The sequence below is a fragment of the Saimiri boliviensis genome, chromosome 1 (genome assembly GCF_048565385.1).
Source record: "Saimiri boliviensis isolate mSaiBol1 chromosome 1, mSaiBol1.pri, whole genome shotgun sequence".
NCBI lineage: Eukaryota > Metazoa > Chordata > Mammalia > Primates > Cebidae > Saimiri > Saimiri boliviensis.
The window spans coordinates 120,770,842-120,780,294 of NC_133449.1; the positions used below are offsets into that span (position 1 = coordinate 120,770,842).

General features: G+C 38.9%; 1 long non-coding RNA gene across 1 annotated transcript in view; it reads right to left on the reverse strand.

Moving 5' to 3' along the window:
- The window catches only part of LOC141585160 (uncharacterized), a 31,247-nt gene that overhangs the window by 15,305 nt on the left and 6,489 nt on the right, over positions 1-9,453 (reverse strand). The window lies entirely within an intron of this gene.

The following is a 9,453-nucleotide window of genomic DNA, read 5'->3' on the forward strand; positions in this document are numbered from 1 at the left end:
ATACATGCTAATGACACACGCAAAGGAGTCAGATAGGGCTGGAATGAGGATGTCTAGAAATAACGCAAAGTGACAGAGACCTGTTCAGGAAGAGGCAGACACACAGTGAGAAAATAAAAGGCCTAGGGTGACACAGAATGGAAAAAAAAGAAAAAAGAGGTTGGCCACCATGGTTTGTGAAGAAAACACTTTAGAAAAGGAAGAAGTGGGCAGAAAAGTGTTCTATGACTGAGCAAAATTCCAAGTCAAGGCTCCATAGAAGTGTTACTCAATTCAATAACACTGTTAACCCAAATTCTGCCTTGAAATCATAGTGCTGCATAACACTAAGGCACATCCAGTAAGCTAAGCTTTGTTGACAAAGAAAATACCTTGCAACATATTTAAGTCCTACAACATCCCTATAAGGTAGATATTATTATTATTATCATTCCCATTTTGCATATAAGGAGCACAGAGATGGTAAAGTCACCAGCCCAGTGTCACAGCTGCTAGAGGTCAGATCGGAGGCTGGGAGCTGAGGTGGTCAACCTGCCGAGCTTGCCATCTATACACAGAAGACTCTACTCCTACTACAGAGGATCTGCATTAGAACACATGGTTGAGAGACTCAGGGTTTCCGCGCTCTGAAGAAAGCCCCTTTAACTTCATGACTTTCTGTTTTCCTGACTAACTAGTATTTAGTAGAGAGAATGGTGCTATGAAATGACTGCTCAATGGGGAAGCAGCATGTTGGTCTCTTGGCCACTCTGGACTTCGATTTGTAGGGATTAAGGCTGGTTTCTGCTCAAAGATTCTACAGTATATGGATTAACCATTATAGCTTATGAAAGACATGCTTAAAAGGGGGATAAAAATTATCTAATGATCTCAGCAGAGACAAGTAATATTTGAAATCTGTTCATTTAGAAAACTAAATGAACACATTCTTTCCAGAAGCACTAAGATTTGTCATACACGGTAAATATTTGTTTGGACAAATTTTAAATTGAGGATCATTTGATTGATAGATAATTGTTTCCAATGTCAGCTAAAGATGCTCAGCTGTTGCTGCCAATTCTCAAATAGATGTGTTATCTCTTTCTGTTTTCTTTCTCTCTCATTTAAAAAAATATTTTTTTAATTTAAAAAACTTCTTTAATGGAGATGGAGTCTCTCTGTGTTGCCCAGGCTGGTCTCAAACTCCTGGGCTTATATGATTATCTCATCTCAGCTTCCCAAAGGGCTGGGATTATAAGCATGTGCCATGGTGCCCAGCTACTCTCTCTCATTAAAAAACAAAACAAAACAAAACAAAACAAAAAAACTGTGAACACTCTTTTCATATTACCAGTTCTTAAGTTGATTTCTTCACTAAGGGAGAAATGCATGACTCCCATTTTATCCAAGGGATCCCCGTTGTTAGAAGCCCCAGAGGCAAGGCTGTGGGATGTACCCTGCAGGAGCCTCAGAACATGCAGACCTCCATCCACCCTGCAGGTATCTCCTGAGCCCAGCTCCATTCCACACTCCTGTTCTGCAGGCATTCCCAATGCCCATTCCTCCTTCTTCCTGAGGTAACCTCCCACCATCACATGAGACAATCAAGGCCTGGAGGAAGGACTGCTTTATGATCCTTAGAGGACTTCCCAGCCCTGAAAGTTTAAATACAGGCACACTTATGCTCCCCAGCCTAGGATTCAGAAAAGATGAATAAAGTCAGGAAAGCTTTATAGAGCTGGTCTTAAAAAACAAAGTTGATTTTTTTTTTTTTTTTGAGACGGAGTTTTGCTCTTGTTACCCAGGCTGGAGTGCAATGGCGCGATCTCGGCTCACCACAACCTCTGCCTCCTGGGTTCAGGCAATTCTCCTGCCTCAGCCTTCCGAGTAGCTGGGATTACAGGCGTACGCCACCATGCCCAGCTAGTTTTTGTATTTTTAGTAGAGACGGGGTTTTACCATGTTGACCAGGATGGTCTCGATCTGTTGACCTCGTGATCCACCTGCCTCGGCCTCCCAAAGTACTGGGATTATAGGCGTGAGCCACCGCGCCCGGCCAATAAAGTTGATTTTTAAATAAAGAGACAGAAGAAACAGGAGAAAGTATTTAACTCTTCTCCATTAGGATTTGTTACTGTATGAGAAGAGAAATACTCTGTTTGCATTAAACACAAAGGTCTGGTTTTTTTTTTTTTCTTTTGAGACCAAGTTTCTCTCTTGTTACCCAGGTTGGAGTGCAATGGCGGGATCTCGGCTCACCGCAACCTCTGCCTCCTGGGTTCAGGCAATTCTCCTGCTTCAGCTTCCTGAGTAGCTGGGATTACAGGCACGCGCCACCACACCCAGCTAGTTTTTTGTATTTTTAGTAGAGATGGGGTTTCACCATGTTGACCAGGATGGTCTCGATCTCTAGACCTCGTGATCCACCCACCTCGGCCTCCCAAAGTGCTGGGATTACAGGCTTGAGCCACCGCGCCCGGCCAGAAAGGTCTGATTCTTATTTGCTTCCTGATTTCTTTCGATTGCCTGGCCCACAAGCCAGTGCTTATTTTCATGGCCCTTTTACAAATAATAAATATAATTTTTATGGCAAATTAACACAGCAATCTATATTTTAATTTACTTCTTACTTCTGGAAAAGTTAGTGTCCAGAGGAATAACAACAACAACAACAAAAAAACCTAGATTCTTTTAAAGGTAATTTGTTCAAACAGTTCTCTCGTTATTTTTTTTAATAATAAGTTTAAAAATCTATTATTATACAGTAATTGCTCATCAAATTTCGTTTTAAAAGTCAAAGCAATTTTCAAATTATAAAGAACTTCTCAAATGTGTCTAGATAATTATGAGGCTGTATTTTCTGTAACTCCTATTACTTCAGTAGGCTGCAAGGCCTGTTACAATCTTTGCCATGGGAGCATAAGATTGCATCAACTGTGTTCACATGTGAAGCACCGTGTGATGCATGTTAAAGACAGTACATTTCTGTTGTTGGAAACATATCCATATGGGAATTATCTATCAACTTCCTAAAGCATCACTGTTAGGACCAGTACAAATTATGTTCTCCAAGTTTTAAGGATGATAAAGCTGTATGCAAGATTAGGTAGGTAGATAGACAGACAGACAGATAGATAGATAGATAGATAGTTGGATAGATTGATAAATTAGGTAGCTAAATGAGCTATGACTTTAACTCATCCACCTTGGGACAGAAAAATGGTTAAAGGCCACTGAAATTCTGGGATCTCCAGAAAGACTCTTGGCATCAACAGAACAGCTACCCTTGGGACAGGACCCTTGAAACTTTTCAATGGCTCGACATCTCTCATTGAAGTTGAAAACTTGCCACAATTTCTTCCTACTGCACAGAATCTGATTTTTAAAATTGTCTGTATGTACATATGAAGGCAAATAACTGTTTTACTTAAACATGGAAAAAAAAGGGCAAATTTTGGATTCTCTAGGGTAGTGAACTGACTCTGGGAGATAGAGGGGAATCATAAAAACGTATAAGAATTCTTAATATCGATCACACACGCGTGTGCGTGTTTCTGCACACCCCCACGGGAGCGCACAAACACACATTCACTGGGCCTTTGTCTGCCCTTCTCTATTTGATTCTCCATTCTATGCAATTGCCCGCATCCTGGGACCTCCTAGATACTTTTTCCGGGCCCTTCGTTATCTAATCGCTGCTCCCCTTAAATGCAGAGGCAAAGAGACACCTAGAGCAGCTCAGAAAAGGGTCTGGTTCACTTTAAACGTTACTTTTCTCGTCATTATTCTCTACCCCCCAATACAGTTGCCGGCTGTGATCTGCTGCCTTTCAACTTGGAATAAAATGCATTACTTATGCAGCGAATGTTTTTAATGTAACAAAGCAAAGGAATAAAAATGCCTTACAACAGTTTTATTAAAAACAAATTCCCACAGTAAATACATATACACTCCGTCTCTGGGAGCAAAACAGCCAAGGACATCACCGCTAAGTGCTCTGGGAAGTGCTTATAAATTACTTGAAATAAAAAACATTGTTGCCTGGACATCAGGGATGAAATGCTGCAGTTTGTAATAAATTAACACAGAACTTTACTTCCCCTCCTCGAACAAAGCAGCCATTTGTCTGAATAACCCACATTCAGCTGTGAGTTATATTTTCACAACTGCAACTGCATTCATTTGCAAATTATTCTGCAGTTTTAATGCTCAAGTTTTAAATACCTTGAGAACTAATAAATAAAGCAAAGTAGAGCAAACAGTTGGCTTGTAGTTTAAAAACTGCCCTAATTTCTGCTTTTCTTTTGACTTTTTTCCTTTCAAAGTTATTATTATTATTATTTGTAAAAGGTATAAAGTTTCTTTAAAACTGAACTTTAAAAATAAGTCTAAAATATGTTTGGCGGTATTCACACCCCAGAGAAATTTCCATAATTTCATCAACTATGAAGGTATTCAGCTAGTACTCATTTTATATTTTTAAGACTTTTCTTCTACCAATACTTTAATTTGGTGACAGAATAATTTATAACTATTTTTGAGGGGTTTCTTATTGTTTATAACTTTTGTCTGCAAGTCTTGGATTTGGTTTGATTTTTGTTTCTCTCTCTCTCTCTCTACTAGATTTTGTCCAGAAAAAAAAAAAAAAAAAAAAAAAAATCTCCAAAGAAAAGTCGTGTCACTTCCCTTGAATTATTTTGATTATAAAACAAAAACTCTGTGAGAAAACTCTTTTCACAACCTGCTCAGTAAAACAAAACGAACCGCTTTCCAGGTTCTTGAAAGAAAAATTTGATAGAAGCATTTACAGATTTAGTTTGAGATTTGAAGGTTACGTTCCTGGCCAAAAGGAAAAAAAAAAAAAAAAAAAAAAAAAAAAAAAAGCCCAGTTTCCTTGTTCGGAGTTACTAGCTTTGTCGAATTTCTTTTGCATTGTTTTAAATAAGGTCTTGTGTAGGCAATTGTACTGCATGAAAGTAATGCCTCCATTTTCAGGAAGCGATTTGGGGAGCAAAACTCTTCAGAAGCATGTTATTTTCAGAAAAGTGCCTCATAAAATATTTTTATAAAGTAGGAGTTGAAATCATTTAAAAATCACTCTCTTTTATAAATCTGTTTGGAGAAAGATCTTTTGATCCCCTCTTTCTTCTGATCCTTAGCTTTTATTTTGCTTAGAGGTAAACAACATTTGCCTCATTTAAACAACGGCATTTGCCATTGCGGTTCTTAAATAGTTTTCCAGCCACCCTATGGCAATTCATCACATGGGATAAAATAAGGATACTTTGCATCCAAGACTTTTATCACCTCCCAGAAAATGTTTGTTGTTTTTTGCTTCAGTGTTTTTTTCTTCTCTCTCTCTCCCGCCCCCACCCCCACCCCGAGCTGCGGGGGATTGTTTTAGGACATTTCAAAGCCTTTTGTGAAGAGGCAACTGAAGTCCTTCTGCGGAGAAAAAGAAATGCGTGATTACATGCACTGCAAAACGGGAGATATTTCCAAATTCCCTTTTAATTAAGATGTCTAAGTAGCCATTTCCTTGGAGAGAGACATTTCCAAGCAGTTTAAAAATAAGGATGCTTAACTGCTGCAGACATTCTGCCCTCTCTGACCCTGTAGGCGAGGGGCTGTCACCTGGGGAGCTGGTAAATGGACATTCATTCCTATAACTCCATAAAGGTCAGATGGGGAGGGGCACCCAAAACGGAGGTCGGGATGCGGAGGTAATCATAGGACCATGGGCTTCTATTAAGAGAAATTCGCTCCTCTGGTTAACCAGGTCATTTCTGAAAGTGCGTACACCTTTGTCATTTTTCAAAATCACTCAGCGATGACTGGTTTGGTGCTATTTGATTCTCTGACCATCCAAGCCAGATTAAGAGCATTTGCGAAGGCCCTAAGGACTTCATAGCTGGCCACCCATCTGGTGTTAGGCTTGAGTCTGTGAAAATCCCTCAGCTTAGCACTGAATATTCTTTTTAAAGACGTTTAAGTAAAAGGGCTGACATTAGCATATGTTCCCCCCAAGTGTCCTGTTGAACTTTCTGCTGGGCATCACCCTACCACGGGCTTTCTGGATGTTGTCCAATGAGAGATTGGCTTGGAACTGTAAAATTAGCCATCTGCCTATTAAAAATGTAACCAGCTGCATCCGATGAAACACAGTGACTATTGAAATGAACTCATCCGGGAGAGAACTCGAGTCCCCTGCTTGGACATTTTTCCAATCTACTGCTAGACTGAGACACTCCACAAGCAAAGAGCCTTTCGTCCTTGTTTGGAGGAAAACGGCATGACTCTCAAGAATGAAGAAGACTTGCGTGTTTGTTTTGTTGCTAAAATTCTGGCATTTCTCGGGATGAGTTGTACTTGGAGTGCAGAATTCTCAATTTGTCTGCCATTTGTTTAAAACACTCTCTGTTGCAAGAAAAATAAAATATAAAATAAATAAGCACACCCCTGCTATCTCCCTCACTTCAAGATGTTATGTTAAATCCTGGGCACGTCTAATAAACCTTAATCCCCAAGCCTAAAATACCCTAAGCAGCACAAAGTAACTTAAAACAGAGCTGGAGCCATAATTATTCCTGCAAGCACTACCATTTCACCAGATATTAGGCATTCTACATTTACCACAAGGTCTGTTTATTAAAAATGAGAACTTCCAATAGCTTGCGCTATTTTTTTTTCCTAAAGCCTAATGGAGCATTAAAAAATAATTCATTAACTAATTAACAAAACTGTGTTTATTTACAGTATATAAAATGTTTCTATCAGGAAAATAACACACCATAATACAGCGTTGTGTTGACAGCAAAACATCTGCAGCTTAATTTAATGCATTTACTAAATGACGAGGGGAATCAAAGGATGTTTAAACAGCTACTTCTCTGCCTGTGATTTGTGTTTCTCTTCAGAGGTCACAGGCACCAAGAAAAGATGCCCCTTGGGAAGCCGGAGCTATTTTCAAAGGTGCTCAATACAAAAATCTTTATGCAATTAAGGAAAGACCGGTCTGCACATGGCTTGGACTCCGAGCCAGTTATCACAGATGGGTCCGTGCAAATGTCCTAAATCTAACTGCTTGGAAGTCACTAAGTGCTGTTAGGTTGAACCATATGAAGATGTCGTTTTTATAGGTCAAAATCTGTCGAATATTGACAGCTTTATTACATTCCATCTGATATTTCCCATTTGGACTCCCTTCCCTACCATCCTTCCATTCTCTCTTCTTTCTTCCCTTCCTTCCTTGCTTCCCTCCTCCCTCTTTTTTCTCTTTCTCTTTTCTGGCTTCCCTTCCTCTTTTCTCTTTCTTTCTCTGTCTCCTCTCCCTCTCTCTCCTCTTCTTTCTTATATTGTCTTGGGCAGGATTTTTGCAAACATAAAAAATTAGACTCAAGTCAGTATGAATTGATAAACTTGCCTATTAGATTATTCTATTTTAAAACACGTTTTTCTAGGCTCATTTTTCCACTAAATCTCTCCTCTACTCCTGCCTGAAACTTCTCAGAAGGCAAAGAGTTTTTGTTTGATTGTAGGTCTGATTTTCTTATCGCCACCCTAACATGAAATTCCAAGAAAATTGTATGTGTTGTGGTAGTAATCACGTTATATGCAATTCAGGTAGATATATAAATCAAAATCTCTCAGAAGAAAAGATTATAGTTTGGTTAAAAAAAAAAATCAGCAATAATAGAGGCAAAAGTGATGTTTTAAGAATTTCTCTTTTGTTCACTTAGACCTAAAGCCTAGAGTGATCTTAGGAATTACAAAATGAACTAGAAAAAAACATCATTTTCTCCTTAACAACCAAGTATATTCTTAACATCTACCTTTGCTGTAATGGTGCACTAATAATAAAATTTCAGCTCGGCAACTCAGAGGCCATCCATGCTGCTTTCTACAGTAGAACCCTGGCTGTGTAACCGCCATAAGGACATTTCGTATAGTAATTTCACCTGTTTCAGACACAAACACATTTTAAGCCTCTTAAGCTACATAGAACAAATAGGTTATATCTTGAAAACTAGAGTACTGTTTAAAATTAGATTTTTATAAAAGTCTAGTTCAGCAAATTGTACTAACTGAACAGAATTGTTTTAACTATGTCCCTCTGGATTTTTACGTGGGGAGTCTATTCACTCACAGTACTAATATCTGTTGTATAGTTGCAATCATGCATTGCTTAACTATGGGGGGGTTATGTTCTGAGAAATTTGCTGTTAGGCTCTCTCGTCTGCAAACATTGCAGAGTGTACTTACACAAACCTAGATAGTATAGCCTATTACACACCTAAGCTATATAATATGGTCTATTGCTTCTAGGCTTCGAACCTGTACGGCACGTTACTGTGTTGAATACCATAGGCAGTTGTGACACAATAGTATTTGTAACTCTAAACACAACTAAACATAGAAAAAATACAGTAAAAATGCAGAATTATAATCTTATGGGACCACCACCATATATTTTGTCCACCATTGACCAGAATATCATTACACAGTGCATGACTGTCTATGAATGTGGTTATATTGTTCTGCTGTGGGTTGAGCATGGACATTGGTTTGGTTCTCTGTATGGAGGCACTGTGAGGGAACCATCCATGCAAACTCATTACCTTTCCCCCTCCACCAGCTCCAAATCTTAAGGCCACTGTTAAAGTCGGACACCAATATCTGTAACCTTGCATCAGAGTTCTTTTTTGACCAGGGATAGAAATCACTTAGCAAATGTGCTACCACTAACCCTGCCTGTGACCTCTGCAGACATCACTAGTGGATTATAGCAGTCTTCCTCACTGACCCCAGGCAAAGCCTCAGAAGGCTTCTCTAAACACATAGTACAAATCAATCAGAGTTGGCTAAACAGATGAAAACTCTTAGCTGAAACTAACAGAGCCACATGGAGATCAAATCAAGGACCTTAAAACAACAGGATAAATTGTTTCACCACCAGTTTGTCCAGTGTGGCCTCAATTAACTGTATCCTAACTGATCATCTTTAATTAAACAGATTTGTTTGTCTTTTAGCTACACTTTATCTATAAGACAAAGAGATACACATTATTTTCTTTAAAAGCACATATCAAGGGATTACTGGGGCCTATAACCTTCCAGGCTATTTTCTGTAGTTAGTCAGGTCACAACTAACCTCATCTCTTATTCCATCCGCACTAATCCCTACAGGCGTGGACAGTGCAAAATGTTGTTTAGACTGACAACCTAAAGCAGATTTGTTTTTCTCAACTATACTTCTTATAGACTCAGACATTTCCCAAAATAAGTAAAGAAAAAAATATACTCAAAGAATAAAAACTAATACCAGGAAAGATTTCCTGGAAGGATTCACACCCCTGATTTCATTTGCATTTTGAACCGTGGAGATAATGTTCTAATCAGTGATGAGTGAGTGCACATTCCTGCATAGGGCCTTCTATGGCTCCCATTACCCACAAAATAGCCCACTCACTTTTC